The sequence below is a fragment of the Heteronotia binoei genome, chromosome 13 (genome assembly GCF_032191835.1).
Source record: "Heteronotia binoei isolate CCM8104 ecotype False Entrance Well chromosome 13, APGP_CSIRO_Hbin_v1, whole genome shotgun sequence".
Taxonomy (NCBI): Eukaryota; Metazoa; Chordata; class Lepidosauria; order Squamata; family Gekkonidae; genus Heteronotia; species Heteronotia binoei.
This window is the reverse complement of record NC_083235.1, coordinates 74,935,235-74,956,188: the sequence shown is the minus strand read 5'-3', so window position 1 is coordinate 74,956,188 and position 20,954 is coordinate 74,935,235. Positions and strand designations below refer to the sequence as shown.

General features: G+C 45.9%; 1 protein-coding gene and 1 non-coding gene across 2 annotated transcripts in view; both read left to right on the top strand.

Annotated features, from left to right (window-relative positions):
- GAS7 (growth arrest specific 7) overlaps positions 1 to 20,954 on the top strand; it is a 236,213-nt gene that overhangs the window by 39,007 nt on the left and 176,252 nt on the right. The gene's annotated exons all lie outside the window — the stretch shown is intronic.
- On the top strand, positions 12,564 to 12,630 carry TRNAT-UGU (transfer RNA threonine (anticodon UGU)). Its single transcript has one exon. It is a non-coding gene; the product is annotated as a tRNA-Thr (tRNA).

The following is a 20,954-nucleotide window of genomic DNA, read 5'->3' as shown; positions in this document are numbered from 1 at the left end:
CACTGTAAGGCCCCATGGTAGGGTTGCCAAGTCTCTTTGTCTTGCTGGTGGGGGGGTTGGGGGGGCATTCCAGGACTGGGCAGGGATGTCTTTGGTGTGCTGGCATCACCCTTAAGTGACATCATTGCATCGGGTCAGTGGAGGACCCATGCAGAGCAACCAGCCCCTTCCAACCACCAGGACTCCAATGGGGAGGTGGCAGCACTATGGCAGCAAAGTTCACTGCATACCTCTCTGGCATCCCAACCCCCAGGTCTGCCCCTGCCCTGCCAGGCTGCCATCCTTCTCTGGAATTGTTGCAGCTCCCCTCCTCCTCGTTTGCCAGCCTGCAGGAGAAGGCAGAAGCAAAGGGTAAGGAAACGCAATAGGAGGCAGCAGCAGAGGATAAGGAAACGCAATAGGAGGCAGCAGCAGAGGATAAGGAAACGCAGTAGGAGGCAGCAGCAGAGGATAAGGAAACGCAGTAGGAGGCAGCAGCAGAGGATAAGGAAACGCAGTAGGAGGCAGCAGCAGAGGATAAGGAAACGCAGTAGGAGGCAGCAGCAAAGGGTAAGGAAATGCAGTAGGAGGCAGCAGCAGAGGATAAGGAAACGCAGTAGGAGGCAGCAGCAGAGGATAAGGAAATGCAGTAGGAGGCAGCAGCAAAAAGTAAGGAAACGCAGTAGGAGGCAGCAGCAGAGGATAAGGAAACGCAGTAGGAGGCAGAAGCAAAGGGTAAGGAAACGCAGTAGGAGGCAGCAGCAGAGGATAAGTGACTGCCTGCTGGGCTTCTTCTTCACAGCAGCTCCCCCTCACTCGCCAGGAGGAGGTGCAGCGGTGGGGAAAGAAATGTGGGGTGCACGGGTGGGTGGCAGCTGTCCGCCAGGCTTTTCCTTCACCATGGCTCCCCCTTTGCTTGCCAGCCAGCAGAAGGAGGTGTTGGTTGAGGAGAAGGAAGCGTGGGGTACGCAGCTGGGCAGCAACTGTCTGCTGGGCTTCTCCTTCACCATGGCTTCCCCCTTCTTCCTCTCTTGCCAGCCCACAGGAGGAGGAGGCAGCAGAGGGGAAGGAAGCATGTGGCATGTGGCTAGGCGGTGATTGTCTGCCTAACATTTCCTTTATTCCTTCTTGTTTGCTAGCCTGCAGGAGGAGGCAGTGAAAGGAAGGAAGCACAGGGTTCCCTCCTTCCTGCGTAGTCAACCAGCGAGGGAAGTCCCAGGGGCCGCCTCAGCAGAGCAAGGCCCTGGCCACTGAGAGATCGAGCAGCTAGCGGAGTTGGGCTCCCTGTGCAAGTGGCCTGGAGGAGAGAGGGGAGAGCCCCTGCCAGGGCAAGAAGAAGAAGAAGATGATATTGGATTTATATCCCGCCCTCCACTCCGAAGAGTCTCAGAGCGGCTCACAATCTCCTTTCCCTTCCTCCCCCACAACAGACACCCTGTGAGGTAGTTGGGGCTAGAGAGGGCTCTCACAGCAGCTACCTTTTCAAGGACAACCTCAGCCAGAGCTCTGGCTGACCCAAAGCCATTCCAGCAGGTGCAAGTGGAGGAGTGGGGAATCGAACCCGGTTCTCCCAGATAAGAGTCCACACACTTAACCACTACACCAAACTGGCTCTCCTGGCAAGATGAATAAGCACACTTTGCTTGGCTAAAATCAACAGGTGGTTTTTAAAAATGGGGTGGGAGCAGCCCTGATAGATGTGTGATGTCAGTTTGTGGGGGTGGGGTTTCCTCCACCGACCACATGGCTGGTGGTGGGTAGAAGCTCCAAAAGCCAGGGGATGCCCCGCCAGGACCTAGGGAATGGTAGCCCCACCCCATAGGCTGGGAGATGTGTGTGCAGAGGAAAATCCACATGAGCGGATCAGAGACCAACTGCAGCACTGGGCAGACACCCTGCACTGCCTGGAGGGGGGCAAGCCTGCTTTCACTGCCAGTGCTTTGAGCCCAGGCCCCAGGGTAAAAACACAAAACGGCTGGGTGATGCAAGCTCTCCCTTGTGTCCGAGCTGCCATGGAAGGGGACTGAGAAGACAAGTTGAACGAACCTCCCCACCTGCAGGGGCATGGTAGCCCAGGTGCAAGGCCACATGCATAATAATAATAATAATAATAATATTTTATTTTTATATCCCGCCCTCCCCGCTAGGCGGGCTCAGGGCGGCTAACAGACACGGGAGTCTCATGATTCACATTAAACAATAATAGACATGGGAGTCCCGTGATTCATAAAACATAACAACTTAAACATTAATTACAATAAATTATTTAAAATACATAAAAACATATAAACATATAAGATATAAAAATAGGTGCTAAAATGATGTATTTAAGATGGTTAAGTGTCTGTTCATTCATTAATCAGGTTCCGTCTTAGTTGCCACATGGTGACTCAAATGCTAACTGAAAAAGAAATGTTTTGCAAGCCCTGCGGAATTGGTTCAGATCCCGCAGGGCTCGCACCATCTCTGGGAGGTCGTTCCACCAGCGAGGGGCTATCACCGAGAAGGCCTGCTCCCTAGTGGCCTTCAACCTAACTTCTCTTGGCCCAGGGATTGTTAATAAGTTCTGAGAGCCAGACCTCAGTGCTCTCCGGGGTACATATGGGGAGAGGCGGTCCTTTAGGTAGGCAGGTCCTCGGCCATATAGGGCTTTAAAGGTAATAACCAGCACCTTATAGCGAACACGGTAGACAACCGGCAGCCAGTGCAGATTGCGCAGCCCAGGCCGTGCAGGCTCCCACCGTGGTAGTCCCTCCAGCAGCCTGGCCGCCGCGTTCTGGACTACCTGGAGTCTCCGTGTTCGGTACAAGGGCAGCCCCATGTAGAGGGCATTGCAGTAGTCTAACCTCGAAGTGACCGTTGCGTGGATCACAGTTGCCAGGTCGGTGCGTTCCAGGAAGGGGGCCAACTGCCTCGCCCTCTTGAGATAGAAGAAGGCGGATCTAGCAGTGGCAGCTACTTGGGCCTCCATTGATAGGGAGGACTCCAGTAGCACCCCCAGGCTCTTGACTTTGCGCACCGGTACCAGTGGCACACCGTCAAAGGCCGGTAAAGTAGTCTCCCCTCCCGGTCCGCCGCGGCCCACGCAAAGGACCTCAGTCTTCGCCGGATTCAACTTCAGCCCGCTCAGCCTGAGCCAGTCAGCCACGGCTTGTAGTGCCCGGTCCAAATTTGCTGGGACATCACCAGCCCGGCCGTCCATCAATAGATAGAGCTGGGTGTCATCTGCATATTGATGGCAACCCAGCCCATACCTCCGTGCAATCTGGGCAAGGGGGCGCATAAAGATGTTAAACAGCATCGGGGAGAGGACTGCCCCCTGAGGCACTCCGCAATGCATGATGGGACCCAGACCAAGCAAAGCCTGATAAGCTGGAGACACCCATGCAGCAGCTGCCACTTCCAGCCGAGGCTGGCAGGTGATCCAATGCCGGGCAGTATTGGGAGTTCAAGCCAGAGATCATTGGCAAGTGATGCCACTCCCGTGCAACAACAGCCACCCAGGCTGAAGGCTGCCAGAGCATCTGATGGGGGAGGGGGCACTGCGCCCAGAAAGCTGCTTGTGTGGCAGAGGCCCTAGGCCACCCAGGCTGGAGATTGCCAGCACTGCCCCCCCCCCCGTGTGGTATCTGCCGATGAAGGCTTCTGGATGTTCCATGGGGGAGGGAGGCCAGGCTGATGAGCTGCATGCTTGGTAGTAGGACTAAGCCCCTGATGTGTGGAAGGAACTGCAGGAAATTGCTTCCCATGGGCCAAAGCAAAGCTGCTGGGGGGGGGGGGGGAGTGCAAGTACGGTGGTGGCTTCAGCAGAGGATTCTCTGCGTTCCCCACATGCAAATGCTGATCCCTGCAGCCATCCAGGACTGCATCCATGGAGCTACAGGCCAAGTGAAGAGGCACGTGACCTCTCCTTGGGCCCCTGAGCTGGCATGAATGCAGCTACAGTGACTCCCAGCTTATCAGGGAGGCTGCTCTTGAAGTGAAGGGATTGTGCTTGACTGCTGCAGACAAGGTTGTTCCATTGTACTGAAGCCACAATTGCTCTGCCCACTGATACCACCCCCCAAAGCAGCCTCCTATTGCCTCCTTCACAGCAGTTGCCCACGAGCCAGATAAGAGCCCTGGGCAGGCCAGTTCTGTCCCCTGGGCAACTATGTTTGATACCCGTGCTTTTCTCCGAGGGAAGTGATCTCTGTAGTTTGAAAATTAGTTGTAATACTGGGAGATCCCCAAGCCCCACCTGGAGGCTTGCATCCCTATGGTGGGCAAACTGGAGATGGTTTCCTCCCTGTATAGTGGGATTATAACCCCTGTGTGTGGGTGTGAAGTGCTGTGAGGTTGCAACCGATTTATGGTGACCATATAGGGTTTTCAAGGCAAGAGACTTTTGTTTGCCATTGCCTTCCGATGTTTAAAATCCTGGCTTGCAGGGAGGAAGGAAAATCAGTATTCAGGCCTTCTAGCAAACTGGAGTTTTATTAAAGCCTTCCTAAGCCTGCAAGCTTCCAGTTGTGCTAGAGGAGACATGGAGGAGGAGAAAGGAGGGAGTGGACCAGCATGGCAAACAGCCAATATTTGCACTTGTTACAGAGGCTTGTCATGATGTGAGAATGTAGTTGTATTATTGGTTAGTGTGCAAAGCTTATGCTTTAGGTGAGGGGTGTCAAACTCATTTGTTATGAGGACCAGATCTGACATAAATGAGACCTTGTCAGGCCGGACTGTGTGTGTCATAAAATGTAATGTTAGACAGTGGAGATATAAACTTTATAAAGGACATAGACAAGCACAAAGACTTTTTTTTTTTAAAGAAAACCTTCCATCTTGTCTCACACAGTGGCCAACTAGTTCCTCTGGATGGTCAACAACACGGTATAGAGGCTGAGGTCTACATAAGAACATAAGAAGGGCTTTGCTGAATTGGACCAATAGTCCATCTAGTCCAGAATCTTGTCTCACATAGGAATTCAGAAAAAAAAACTTTAAATAAAACATGCTTAAGAGATTAGCACTCTTGCAATATTTTATTTAACAGTCTGTGATAACTGAAAGAAGCAAGAGAGGGAGAAGGAAGCAGTCTTACTCACAGGCCTGATAAGAGCCCTCCGGGGGCCTGATTTGGCCTGTGGGCCGCACATTTGACACCCCTGTGTAGGTAGTGTAGAAACTAAATATTTTTTGAGAGCATGACGTTTAATGCCCACCAGAATGACACCTTCTACCTTTTTGTTCCATTCATTCCTGTCTTTTTTAAGAACAAAAATTATATTACAGCCAACTGTTCATATATACCTGTTTGCATTTTGGGTCTGCTACTTAGGCCCCCTAAAATTTCCCTGTGCTTAAGATCATGCTGAAATTGCATCACATGCTTCATGATCAGGGTCAGCACTAGCAGTTCTGCCACCCCAGGCAAGGCCCTCCCGCCCCGCCGCCTGCCCGGCATGCCCTTCCTTCCCCCCCACACCTGCACACCAAGCCAAGGCTTTGCAACTCACCGAAGCCTGCACCTGGGAGGGGGGGCTGGAGGCAGCGAGGGTGAGTGCAGTGGCAGTGGACTTGAGCCAAGGGCACCCCTGCCCTCAGTTGGCTTGCTAAGACGGGGAACATCCCTGCCACTGCACCACCGCCCCCGTCAGGAAGGACTGGGTGGCTGCTGCCTGCAGCTCCTCTTCTTGCCACTGCCTGCCTGCCAGCCTTCCTTCCTCCCTCCCTCCCTCCTTTGGCAGTGGTGGCGAGAAGCTCCTCTGGCTGAAAGCGGCGATGAGGAGGAGCCAAGAGCGGTGAGGTTGGGCGGGCACACTGCTTCCTTCCGGCTGCACTGCCTCTTGCCGCTAGCCTCTGCATTTATGTGCAGGAAGGGAGGCCGCATGTGGAGAGAGGGGGGAGGGGATGCCTGTCACCCCTGTAGTCCAAGTGGTGCCCTAGGTGGCCGCTTGCCTGGCCCACTTGGTACCACCGGGCCTGTTCTTGATTATTATATGGTAGAACAATCTGTCTTCACTCTCCTTCTTCCATACTAAGAACAGTGGTTGTGCTATTGCTAAGAATATGCAAACTGTAACCTTTGAACATATGTAAGAGAGGGTTGTTTGATGTCACTGCCTAGAGGGCCAGAAAATTTGAATTTGTGAAACTCACTTCATTGTTTCTAGGTTTTCCTATTGACAGTAACATATGTTGTTGAAAGGAGGAATGCTTAGGCTTCATTTCTATTACCATCATTCTGGTTTAAGCATGGAGACTTTGAGGAACACAATCTAGGTGTATAAGACTGAAGAAGTTACAAGAGGTTCCTCATCAGCCAGCTGAGTTGGTAAAACACGTGTGAGAAAAAGCTGAGTTATATGAATAAAACTGGAGATGCAGTGCAGGAAGATGTCAAATCTTGGTACTAAAGAATGAATTAGATCAAGGGAAGTAAGGTTATGAGTGTTCTGTGCACAATTATGTTGGAGTAAGCATCATTGACATCACTGTGACGTATTTTGGATAAATGTGTCTTTTTGGGCTGTTGGAAGAAATGAAGGAGAAAAGAGTGTAAGTAAAGAGAACAATAAGGGCTGTATAACAGGTTGTGCAATGACAAACCATCCCGTAAAAAGACTGCCATGAAAACGTTGTGAAAGCAACGTCACCCCAGAGTCGGAAACAACTGGTGCTTGCACAAGGGACTATCTTTACCTTTTAACAGGTTGTACAACAACTGGCTAGCTTGCTTGAGTTCTTCTGAGCACCTGTTCCTAGTCCTGTAGTTGATCAGCAGAAATGGCCAGCAGGAAAGGCACTATGACTGTGTGATTCCACCCTTGCGAGTTCAAATTTCTCCAAATAGCAGTGCTTTTCCCAAGTATTTTTGGTGGTGTCCTAATGGCATAGAATGCACACTGCTAGGGAAAAAAATATATATGAGAAAATATTCTTAAAGCAGGCTATGAAGTAGTTTGTCAATGAAAGCTGTGGGCCCAGGACACTCTCCTGGATGGAGTAAAACGGGATAAGTTAGTGTACATACATGCTTTTTTCATGTCTCCTGTCCAATGCAGAGTAGCTGGCAATTTACTGTTGTAAATCAGAGGAGGTGTTTGCTAGAGGCAAACATATCCCCTGTGAAACAGCTTTGCAGCAAGTGAACCTTATTTGAGTTTGTTTAAGTCACTCTCGTACAATACAAAACAGAACATGGGAAAGAGATAAAAACCTCACTGGTACGTTGGGTCACAAGAGCCAGCAGATGTGTGACGAGATCCCCTTATCATATTTGATTATAGTACGAACTTTGTTCTTCATTCCTTAAAAACAATAAAATAAAAGGCATTCTACCATGTCCCTTTTTAAGAAACTGCTAACCCTTCCAGAACGAGTTAAAAAACTATATGCTATAATAATAAAAAACAATCCAGTAATCTTAAGAGGACAATATTAGCTGTGTTGCCATGGTGCAGTGTGGGGGTGGCTAATTAGAGACAGATACATACAAAGTTTTCTGGTGTCTGGTGTCCATGGCAACTATCAGGCGTAAGAAGAAAAAATACAGTGACTTGATTCCCCCCCCCCACCGGAATAGTATAAGGTGGGTTTTTTGTTGTTGTTATATTATGAAAATTTGCAATGTTGCTAAAAGAAACAAAATCTAGTTTAAGTAAGAATCTTTTAATATATAGAACAGCTTTAGTTTGGCTTTAGTTTGTCATTGTCAGAGAGAAGGTAATAGATGGAAAGGCTTTTGGCAGGGTCGAACCTAAGTACTTATTGGCAGTTTTACAAACAATGGGGTGCGCCCCAAAATTCTTATCCACTATCGAGGCACTCTACTTTGGGGAGGGACGGTGGCTCAGTGGTAGAGCATCTGCTTGGGAAGCAGAAGGTCCCAGGTTCAATCCCTGGCATCTCCAAAAAAGGGTCCAGGCAAGTAGGTGTGAAAAACCTCAGCTTGAGACCCTGGAGAGCCACTGCCAGTCTGAGAAGACAATACTGACTTTGATGGACCAAGGGTCTGGTTCAGTATAAGGCAGCTTCATATGTTCATATGATAAGGGAGGGACGGTGGCTTAGTGGTAGAGCATCTGCTTGGGAAGCAGAAGGTCCCAGGTTCAATCCCCGGCATCTCCAACTAAAAAGGGTCCAGGCAAATCGGTGTGAACAACCTCAGCTTGAGACCCTGGAGAGCCACTGCCAGTCAAGGGAGGGATGGTGGCTCAGTCATAGAGCATCTGCTTGATAAGCAGAAGGTCCCAGGTTCAATCCCCAAGTATCTCCAACTAAAAAGGGTCCAGGCAAATAGGTGTGAACAACCTCAGCTTGAGACCCTGGAGAGCCGCTGCCAGTCTGAGTAGACAATACTGACTTTGATGGACCGAGGGTCTGATTCAGTATAAGGCAGCTTCATATGTCCACAAATAAATAACTTTATGTCGGGGTGTTGCTGTCCCATTTGCATTGTGTGGAATACAGGTTAAAAAGAAGACCCAAGGGCTTGAGCCAAGAAACAAGGCCATTCATGTCACTGGGGGCAGGGGGGTGAGTGTTTCATTTTCAGTTGTTTATAAGTTTGGGTTTGTGTGTGTTTAATACCACACAACATACTGTACCTTAGAAGCTGGTCTTCACAGAAACACTTCTGTCACGTCTAGGCCTCCAGGTCCCCCCCTGGCCACTGGCAGGGGATGGGGGAAGGTTTGCCAGATCCAGGTTGAGAAACTGCCAGAGATTTGGAGATGGAGCCTGGGAAGGACCTCAGTGAGGCACAATGCCATAGAGTCTCCATTTTCTCCAGGGGAACTGATCTCTGTATTCTGGAGATGAGCTGAGATTCTGGGGGATTCCCAGGTCCTACTGGGAGTCCGGCATCACTAGGCAATGATATTTTCTAAACAAGAGTGCAAAATCTGCAACTGGTGCTCCTTAAGTGGTTCATGTGACCACTTTGTTGCACAAATAATCCTGCCCAGGTCCTAAAATACCTGCTGGCCATGCACAGTGGTAGGTACATTGGCCCAAAGTCAGTATGCTTTGGAGAAATGCTTGTAATTGAAGAAACACAAAAATGCATTGTTATTTTCTTGCATAGGAAGGAAGGATGTTGATAGTAGTTAAAAATATAGGGTACTCTCTCTGTTTCCAGGGCAAATCCACAGTTCTAAGGTTTGCATGAAGAAGGATCCAGTTTCAGTCCCTGGAATCCCAGTTAAAGGATTTTGGATAGTAGGAGTACTGGGAAAGACCATTGCACAAGGCCATGGATAATGGCTGCCAGATGGAACAGACAATATTGGATTAGATGTGACTGAGTATAAGGCTGACTTGTGTTCATTTTGAGGGAAAATAATAAGATTGCTCATCTAGAAAAACGAGTCTGTTATCCATTCATCATTTTTGGAATCCTTACAGATCCTGATTTTTTTCATGAGGCCAGCTGCAGTTGGGAGATGTCTACCATATGATGCTCATCCACAAAACCTAATTTACCCAAGATTTCAATAGGCTTTTAGAACCCTGGGCTTTTAAGACAATGTAATTAAAGAGTTTTAGGGGGAGGAGATGAATGATTACTTGGGAGGTGGTTCTTTTGATCCAAATTAATTACACCCTCCCACTCAAGGACACTCTGTACAGTCTGAAGGGTCCTGATCTCCTGACAGCTGCACATGAGATAAAATTAGAGTTGGGGGAAAGTTTGTGGGGAACTCCTAGTTCCTCTGCCCCTTCTTCAACTCTCCCATACAGCATGGAGAAAAAGAGGTAAAAGTCTTTTCCTTCAGCATATAGTTGCAGCTCCGTTTGCCCTGCAGCCTACCAGCAAGCCAGCTGTGCCTCATGTCCACTTACTGAGGTCTGGGGCAGGAAGCTGCTCATTTAGTCCCCAGTTCCGCTGGGCCTGCAAGACCACCCTCTTCCAGCTGGCTTTTTAATGGGGAATGTTACCGTCGTCATATAAAAACTGTGTTATATCAAGATCGTCGCACCAAACTAATCTGTGGTTTAAATTGTTAGTTTTAACTGTTGGTTTTAAATGTAACAGTATATTTAATTGAGAAATATAATTATGATGTAATTGGGGTATTTTATTATTATATCATTGTAATATTTGTATTTTATGCTATGTAAACTGCCCTGAGCCTGCTTCGGCGGGGAGGGCGGGATATAAATTAAAAATTATTATTATTATTCTGTGAACCTTGTTTTCCCCAGTCGCTATCCAGCATCCTAACCACTGAACAACACTTCCTCATTCACTTTTTGACACGGCTAGGTGGCATGGAAGTTATTTTAACAATTAGTGGGCTCAGGCAACTAGTTAGGAAAAAAGGTCTAGTTGTAGTAAGATGGTGCAATTTTCTTGAATGAGCAATTTTGAAAATTAATAATGTATGCAATGCTGGACTTAAGAGTAATAACGAAAATGGTACCATAAGGCCTTGAACTAGTTTTTGTGAAAGATCTAAAAATATACTTGTTGCTAGATTGATAAGATGATATGTTTGTTTTTTAAAAATAAGTTCTGCACTGTTGCTTCTGTTTGTACAGCTAAGCAAGCCATTTTGGTGATATTGATATCCAGGGCTTTTCTTGTAGAAAACGCCCAGGAGGAGCTTATTTGCATATTAGGCCACACCCCCTGATGTCACCATTGTTTCACACATGACTTTTTGTAGTAAAAAACCCAGCAGGTACTAATTTGCATATTAGGTCATACTGCCTGACACCAAGCCAGCCAGAACTGCGTTCCTGTGCGTTCCTGCTCTTAAAAAGCCCTGCTGATATCTTGAATTATTAACATTGTAGGCAGGGTGGAAATGCAGAAGTTAGGCTGTTCTTGCCTGATAAATGTCAAGTATTCTGATTGAGCAGAGTGTAGCTTCAAAAATATAGAAGCAAAATAATTGAGTCAGATTCTTAAGGTATACCCATTAAATATAGAAATGATTTCAAGAATCTCCAGGATTAACTGAAATAGAGAATTCTTGTGTCATGTGAAGGCCTTTGTAGGTGATTTTACTTCAGTTTCAAGAAAAGAAGAAGAAGAAGATATTGGATTTATATCCCGCCCTCCACTCCGAAGAGTCTCAGAGCGGCTCACAATCTCCTTTACCTTCCTCCCCCACAACAGACACCCTGTGAGGTGGGTGGGGCTGGAGAGGGCTCTCCCAGCAGCTGCCCTTTCAAGGACAACCTCTGCCAGAGCTATGGCTGACCCAAGGCCATGCTAGCAGGTGCAAGTGGAGGAGTGGGGAATCAAACCCAGTTCTCCCAGATAAGGGTCCGCACACTTAACCACCACACCAAACTGGCTCTCCAAGGAGCCCAAGGAATGCACCCTGCTGAAGTTGAAACCATGTGACAAAATACAAAGGAGCCATTTGGCATCTTAAAGACTTAACAGATTTCTTGTGACATACACTTTTGTAGACGAGAGCCCACATCATCGTATACAGTACCCAGGCCAGCTACTGCTATGCCAGTTGGCTAGTGCCACAAGCCCCCACCTTATAGTAGTTACAATACCCAAAATGTTTATACCCCTGTGGAATATGTGACAAACTGACTATTCTTTTGCCTGCATCGCCCTTAACATTACAAATTTCCCACTACATTGAGAAGTTAAGCAAAAAATTGAGTGTGTTTTGGTTAGAGGATGGCGGGTGAATTGATCACTGATGATAGATACAGATGCTTGAAAGCATGGGAAGAGATTTCTTTGGTAGTTTTAGCGAGATGAAGAATTGTGTGTACTTATATAGTGGGGTGGAGAGAAGTGTGTCTAATAAAGGATGATGTTATAGGGACGTGCGTGTGCCTTATTGATTGGCTTTGTGCAGTGACAGATGTTGCAAGCATGTGTCTGCATCAACCCCCTAAAGCAGGGGTGGCCAACGGCAGCTCTCCAGATGTTTTTTTGCCTACAACCCCCATCAGCCCCAGCCAGCATGGCCAATGGCTGGGGCTGATGGGAGTTGTAGGCAAAAAAAAAAAGTCTGGAGAGCTACCGTTGGCCACCCCTGCCCTAAAGGACTTGGCAAAAGCCTAAGCAAGGCTTCATGCTTGGAATGTATCTGAGGTCATAGGCTTGGGAAATCTATGAATAATGTGATGCAGGCCTCGTTTATGCTCATAGTGGTGTCATCTGGAGTTAAATGTGAGTTGTAAATAAAAGCTTCCTTTCCAGTTGGCTTACTGGACTGTGTTTTGTGATAGCAGTTTCTAGGAGGCTGTGCGTTTATTTGAAGTTTTGATGTGTTCCCAGCTCCCCCTTCGCAATTCCCCTTAAAGCTAGAAAACAAGACTTTAAAGGCATGGGGGGAAATTGAATACAACCATAGTATCCACATAGAAGCATGATAGTAGAAAGTTTTCAAAGAAGGTGTTTGACAGCTTTTCTTGCTGGTCTTTCGAATGATGTCTTTTGACTCATTCACCAAAGGAGAGTTTTCTCTCCCCTCCCCCATGTTTTTGGTTGACAGGTGCTTCTGCTACAGGTGGAGAGGCTGGATAATTGATTTTTCAATAATGAGGCTAATATGCCTGAGTATGAACTATTCATAGAAACTAGGGTTGCCAAGTCCAATTCAAGAAGGGGGAGGGACGGTGGCTCAGTGGCAGAGCATCTGCTTTGTAAGCAGAAGGTCCCAGGTTCAATCCCTGGCATCTCCAAAAAGGGTCCAGGCAAGTAGGCATGAAAATCCTCAGCTTGAGACCCTGGAGAGCCGCTGCCAGTCTGAGAAGACAATACTGACTTTGATGGACCAAGGGTCTGATTCAGTATAAGGCAGCTTCACATGTTCATATGTTCAAGAAATATCTGGGGACTTTGGGGGTGGAGCCAGAAGACATTGGGGCGGAGCCAGGAGCAAGGGTGTGACAAGCATAATTGAAGGGAGTTCTGGCCATCACATTTAAAAGAACAGCACACCTTTTTAAATGCCTTCCTTCCATAGGAAATAATTAAGGATGGGACACCTTCTTTTGGGGCTCATAGAATTGGGCCCCCTGGTCCAATTGTTTTGAAACTTGGGGGGTATTTTGGGGAGGCACTAGATGCTATAATGAAAATTTGGTGTCTCTACCTCAAAAAACAGCCCCCCCAGAGCCCCGGATACCTGCGGATCAATTCCCCATAATTGGCAAGAGTCACTCCATCTTGTTCTTCTTGCCATATGTATCCAGCTATACGATACTGTGCTTGTGCTAGCTATGCTGCTTTGATGTAGTTGCTGCTTGTTGCTTATCTGAAGGGAGGATGGTATGTCTGGGAGCTGGCTAGTTGCTACGTAACCAAGGCCATGAATAGGAGGAGATGCGACCCGAGAACTGATAACGACACCTGTGGTGATGAGAGCTTAATAGAAACCCCATGCAAAACCCCCGCTTTGGCTTGGCGCGCTTTGGCTTGAATTATAACGGTCAGGGCAAAGGTTTATAAGTTGGAGGAACTGGTGGGCTTGTCAGTTCTGACAACGCTTGTGTATGCCCATGATGCTGAAATAAAGATCTTGAACTCTACTTGTCTTTTCTTTGGCTCTGGGCCTGACAATTATTCCCTATGGGAATCGTTCTCCATAGGGAATAATTGCCTAGTAGACATTCCCTCCCCCCCATCCCCGGCCGCTTTCTGATGACCCTAGAGCGGGGGTGGGGGCTCCCAACCTGGGGATTGGCAACCCTCTCTCTCTCACACACACACACACACACACACACTTACTGGGTCTAGTTCCTCCACAACCACATCTGAAAAGAACAGGGGCTACACTGCGCTCTCTCTCTCTCACACACACACACTCTTGCTCTGAAACAAAAGCAAAACAAACCGAGGGACTGTGTTGCTGACCCTTCCCATGAAGTACTTCCTGCTCAACTTTAAAGGCACACACACACACACATTTCTAAACCTGCCCAAGATCTAGAGCTGCATGGTGGCTGTGAGGGCAGGGCTTCCCCCACCGGCCAGCTGGCTGCGGGCGAGGGGAAGCCTGTAAAACCGGGGGATCCCCCACTGGGACCTGGGGATTAGGAAGCCTAATAGAAACAGAGGAATGCACATCTGTTGGATTTCAGGTAAATAGTCCTTGCTTATCTGGTTATCATTCACATTTGAAAAAACTGCTTCCTGCCTTAGATACCAGGACAGCCATGTTAGCAATTCAAAAACAGGCAAGGTGTGTGTGTGGGAGGGAACGTGTCCTCTGTAGTGATTTTGGAAAAAGCAAGCACTCTGGGAGGAATCAAGGGTCCATTCATCTGGCATAATCCACACTCTACGTGGCATCCCAAAGAAGGTTTAGATGTGCTATGGGAAGACAGAAGAACTTCAAAATGTTATAAACTAAGAACTACGCAGGATACATGAATCAGTAAGTCTTGTAGGGGGATTGTAGGGGGATTTCCTACTGGAGTGGAAACAAATTTGCTTTCAAATGTGCTCCAAACAGCAACTGAGAGAGGAGATGGTGAGAGTGGGGGTTTGCTGATGAAGGGATGTGGCTAGCAGAGGAGGGAGGAGGAGGAGGACAGCACGTGGATTGGGAGGCAATTGGGCTATCTTGTGTGTGCCACTCTAAGGGGAAAGATGTCTTGCCTTGGAAGCAAGCAGAGGAGCAAAGGGAAAGAAGAGCACCGCTGCACGCCTGGACAGCTGCGAAACTGGGAGGGCGGCTGAGGGACTGTGGCCTCCCTTCTCCCACACACCTGTTCTCAGACCACAACACAAAAGGGGTCACAGTATGACAAAAACACCCCTTGGAGGTTTTTGAAACAGCCTTCTTAGAGTTGCCAGGTCCAATCTAGCGGAGGGATTTTGGGGGCGTTCCAGGAGGGGTGTGGCCATCCCCAACATGATGACATCACAAAGAGTGACATCATCACCTCCAGGACACAGCTTGTGCACACCCCACGCATGCCTGCCCAGTGAGAGGTAAATTTGCCTCTTGTCAGGCAGAAGCTGGCAACCCTTGCTTGGAAAGAGAGGGTGCCGCATGTGCCTGCCCTGCAAGAGGCGAACTCACCTCTTGCTGTGCAGGGCTGCAGACAACTGTTGGGGATGGGGCTTCCCCCTGGCAGTCAGCTGGCCAGCATTGGGGGAAGCCCTAAAAACTGGGGGGACCCTCGCTGCCTCCTGGGAACTGGCATCCCTAGGCCTTCCCCTCAGCCCCATCACTTCTGTGGGAAATATGGGGGGGATGAGAACTAGCGGTAGGGGGATCTGGGACAGCCAGGTTCAGACCACCCTCCTCCTGAGCCAGGAACCTATTGTTTGGGTCACTTGGGGCTGGCTGCTCAGCCTGGCCTACCTCACAGGGTTGTTGCTGTTGCTGGGAATAGGGCAGTGAAGGGTGGAGTCTGCTGTGCCTCCTCAGCATCCTCAGAGATAGGATGGAGGAAGAGAGGAAAGAAAGCGTGAGAGACAGACCGTAGCCATATTTACTTGCAAGGAAGATAACATCTCCTAAAAGGGCTATATATACAAGAAATAACTAATTTTTTTGTAAATATATCCCTTGGGGAAAAACTAGCCTTGCGTATGAGTAAATATATTTATTGAGGCTTTTGTGGATTCCCTAGTAAATCAGTTGCTTTCACTCCTAGGAACCCATTGCGGTCAAATTATTAAAGGTTTCTCCTTTGTTCCCACTCCCAAGCATGATGAATTTAAACTCATGATTGAAATTCAACACCTTTTCAGGAAGATAAGACTAGCTGATCACTTTAAGAACAATTTAGAACCCAGAATATATACAGAGGTACAATTTAAGCCAAAATCCACCTTTAATCCTCCCCTCACAAAACTCTAGGGTTATGGCATTCCAGGAGATGGTTCTGGAAGATTTAAATGAAATGTATAAAACAGAGGTGAGAGTATGGCATAATTTGACCACAGTGAAAGTAGAGGCTCTGAAAAAACTTATGTCTTATGAGGATATAGTATATAAACCGGCAGATAAGGGGGGAGCAGTGGTTGTATGGGATAGAGTGGATTATATTAAAGAAGCTGAAAGACCACTGAACAATAGCCTTCACTATAGGATTAGCAAGGAGGACCCTACTTTGGAAATCAGGAAAGAAATTGTGAAGGTATTAGATGAAGCCTTCCTTATAGGGTATATAACAAGATCCATCTATGATTTCCTGTTACAGTCAGATAACAGAATTCCACAATTTTACCTCCCGCCCAAGATTCATAAAAGGACCATGCCAGTACCTGGGAGGTCCATCGTCTCAGGATGTGGTTCAATCCTTGAACCCCTAGCTTGTTATCTTGATAGTTTTTTAAAACCTTTCATTTCCAAAACCAGGACTTATTTGAAAGATACAATGGATTTTTAGGACATATCAGTAAAATAAGAATGGATTTTGAAGACATGTTATTTGTGACTTTTGATGTAGTCTCATTATATACTAATATACCTCAGGGAGAGGCCTTGGAGGTACTGCAGATAACATGTGATGGGAGAGAGGATCCAACTAACCCTCCTGCTGCATTCCTATGCCAAACAGCTGAGATAAAGAGAGACTACTTTCAATTCCAAAATAAGTTTCTTTGGCAAATATCTGGGACAGCTATGGGCTGTAAATTTGCACCAGAGTTGCCAGATTTGTTTATGAACAATTGTGAAAACAAGTATATCCTGAATGATAATAACATTTATGTAAACAACATCATTATGTATAAAAGATTTTTGGATGATATATTTTTAATATGGAGAGTCTCAGAACTACTGGTTGAATTTCAACAATTCATCAATCGTGTACATGATAGTATTAAATTTGAGATGAATTGTAATAAAAATACCATTAAGAACATAAGAGAAGCCATGTTGGATCAGGCCAACGGCCCATCAAGTCCAACACTCTGTGTCACACAGTGGCAAAAAATTTTATATACACACATACACTGTGGCTAATAGCCACTGATGGACCTGTGCTCCATATTTTTATCTAAACCCCTCTTGAAGGTGGCTATACTTGTGGCCGCCACCACCTCCTGTGGCAGTGAATTCCACATGTTAATCACCCTTTGGGTGAAGAAGTACTTCCTTCCTGCCATTAATTTTCTGGATGTGGTAGTGAAGAGAGTGGGCAATGTGATCGAGACTGACACTTATAGAAACTCAACTGATGTTAATTCCTTACTTGTCAGTGACAGTTTCCACCCCCAACATTTAAAGAAGAATCTACCATACTCTCAAATGCTGAGACTGAGAAGAAATTGCAGCCAGTACTCTGATTTTGTTAAACAGGCTTCTTTATTGATGGGACAGTTTAGGGAGAGAGGTTACTCCTCCAGAATAGTTAAACAAGCTTATCACAAAGCAAAAAATACCTGCAGGTCATCCTTATTGGCACCTAAAACTAGACAAAGTCAAACTGAGAGACGAATTATCCCCTTAACATTTGATGGGAGGTCAAGACAGGTAAAGGAAATTATATGAAACACTGGCATCTCCTCACCAAGGTTCCCAGATGCCGCCCTCCTCCCCTTTTTACATATAGGAGATCTAAGAACTTGAAGGATGTTTTAGTTAACAGCAGATTAAAATCCATTCAAACAAGACAGAGGGGAGTGGATGGCAGGGAGAGACCAGTAGGGAGCTTTCCATGTGGGGGCTGTTCTATTTCCACTTTAATGCGTTGCACTGATTCTTTTCTTGACTCTACCAAGCAGAAGAAGTATTTCATTAAGTCATTCCTTAATTGTAATTCCAAATCTGTTATTTATTGTATAATCTGCTGTGACTTAATGTGCATTGGCTATACGGCTAGGACTGTGAAAACCAGGATTTGTGAGCGCAGAAGTAACCTCCGTCTTCAAAGGAAGTATGCTCCCTTGGTGAAACACTGGGCTTCATCAAATCACTCTGATAAGCACCTGCAGGTCTTTGTCTTGGAACAAATACATGCTCCAAAATTACAGCTTGCGCAACGTCTGAAGGCCAGAGGAACATTTTGGATTCACACTCTAGGGGCTTTAACACCTCATGGTTTGAATGAGGAAATTGATTGGTTTTGTGTATAATGGAGAGAAAATTTTGAAATTATTTTTGTAGCTTTTTAAGTTTTCCATTTTACCTGTAATGTACCTGTAATTTCCAATTTATCTTCCCTCATTACCTTTGTTCTAATTACATCATGTGCTTTGATTGGGCCAGGATTGCATCATCTGGTTCCTAGCATTTTTAAGCTGAGCACCAGTTTCAGTGCACTACACACAACTCTTGGCACAGAGGCTCTGACTTTACTTGATCAATTCTGGACCACGTGGTGAGACAACTGATTAAATTTGAAATTTATAGTTTTATTCGGTATTATTTTTAGTGTGGTTTAACTTTTATATTTTGGTTAACATTTTGTTCTTAGGCATACAAAAAACCCCACTGAATGCTATAGGTATGCTCTTGATTGAACCATCTCCTGGAGTATACACAGCCTGTGTGTACTGTGACTTGGATTCACATCCCTAGTGTGCTCTCAGGTTCACTGTTCCCATAGCATAGCAAAAGCAGGGTAAAAATCAAATGCATGATTAAAATCAGGGCTTTTTTTGTAGGAAAAAACCCATCAGGAACTCATTTGCATATTAGGCCACACACCCCTGATACAAAGCCAGCTGGAACTGTGTTCCTTTGTGTTCCTGCTCAAAAAAAGCTCTGCTTAAAATGTTTAGAGCTTTTGACTCAGTGTGGAGACTTGTTTCACTATGAGATTTCATTTCCGTTTTCTTTTGTATACTATGAGCCCTCAGGATGGGATGGTCTCAAATCTAAATATTTAACAAGAAACATTGTTTTATATTACTGTTCTTTGCCAAGTGATATACTTGGGAAGAAAGAGTCTGGCAGTTGGCATATGGCAAAACCTGAGCTTGGGAAGGGGGAGCAAAAATTATGTAGCACCACCAGCTTCATTATTATTAGGAATTTAGTTTGTAGAAAAACGACTCTTTATGCATTTTATGCATGGGGTGGAGGACAATCTATATGAAACACTCTTCAGATGCCCACTGAATTTTTCCTGAGGGAGAAAGGGGAAGCTCTTTGTTCTTGATTTTGTTTCCATTGAATCTAGTTTTTACCCATATGCTTCCAAATAAAGGCACTGCCTCTTTCTGTAGAAGGCTATTTTAGTATGAGTTGTTGCTACATATTAAATGGAGGTAGCACAGAAGTGGAGGTAGAAGTGGAATTAGAAAGCTGTGTTTCCATACTCAGTTCTCTAACAAAATCTGCTATAATACTCTGAACCAAATCTACACGTTTTGAGGAAGGTATATTTAATTTCTTCAGTTAGAAATACAAACTTTTAATTGTGAGCTGCCTTTAGCAGGACTCTGAAGAGGTGGCATAGAAGTATCCTAAATAATGTCTAAATAAATAGTCATTAAATTGAAAAAAACAACTTCAGGTGGCCTCTGAAGTTGTAGTTTTTCCCAGCATTGATCATCTTAAATGATAGGATATTTTTATTTTATTTCTTTATTAAAATATTTATATCTTGCATGAAATACAAATACCAAAAAAAGCAATAACACATAAAAACATTCTACCCAAATTACATTGGTTAAACTGTTAACACAGGAGTGTCAAATGTCCAGTTTATGGGCCTGATCTGGCCCCCAAAGGCTTCTATGTGGCTTGTGTTGGTCTGCTTCCTTCTCCCTCTCGCCTGCATCTGTTGCCATTTTTGTTTTTCTCCATGGGATTGAGGCAACTGAGCAAAGCACCCTCTCCTCACTCTTTCCCTCTTCCCCAAGAGAAGAGGAGGGAGGAAAAGCCTCAGCCAATTGAGGAGCTTGGCTCTGTAGCTCTGCTGTGTGATTGAAAGAGCCTGGCATGACTAGAACTCTCTCCCAATCAATTTTCACTGTATTCATGCCCTCATGATCCAATCTTTCTCAGTAGGAAAGCAATGTGAACTGTTTAGATGAGGAATTACAAGAAACCAGTGAGGTGGAGATTTTGAATTTAGGCTTCCCAGTATAGTAGTCTGATACTGACCACTATACATGGCTGTCTTTATTCTTACACTGCATCATAAGAATTGGGGAAGACTATACCTTTGTAGATAAATACATAGCCTTCAGTCTGTGTCATGGTGCCTTCACATGTTCTTGACCCACACACAAAGCAACTTATGTACAAAAGCTCACAATGCCCATCCATTTCATGTTTTCCTCTGGGTCTTAGAACACAGAGCATTGACCATGAGATTTCTGTAATGAATGGCAATAAATCAGAAGTAGGTTTGCAACTTACAGATACACACTTGAACAACACCTGAACAGCATAATCAAGATTGCTGCAGCACAGACATTGTCTAAAGATTTTGATGCAGTAACTCAGAGTAAGTGGTGTCAGTTATCAGAGGCTGGTAAATAAACAAAATATTGCAAGAGTGCTAATGTTTTAATTTAAAAAAATCAATCATGTTTATCTGTGTCCTTTATAAAGTTTATATTTCTGCTCCCTGGCATTACATTTTATGACACACAGTGCCTGGCCTGACAAGATCTCATCTATATCAGATCTGGCCCGCCTAACAAATGAATCCAACACCCCTGTGTTAATGCTTTAGAAAGTTCAAATATATGGTATCTTTTAATTACCTCCTTGTAAATCTTTCCGCTAATAACATTTTTTTGTAGCCAGTAATGGCACTTAAGAACTGATGTGGACAGTGCCATGTCTTTGATACCTAGAGGATTCCATGCCAAGCAAGAAGTTTGGCAGAGGATCTCGGCCTGGGATCACAGCCAATCACTTAAAAAGTAATGAAAGGATGGGTAAAAAGGTTGGCGGCTGGGGTCTTAATACTGTGCTCTACTTCTTAGTGGTTCTGCCTTTCTCCAGACAGTTGCCTTCTGCTAGTGTTTTGCTATGTCTACAAGAGCTAGTGTGGCATAATAATTAGAACGCTGCGCTTGAGAGACCCACGTTCAAATCCCTACTCTGCCATGAAAATTCACTGGGTGATCTTGAGTTAATCGC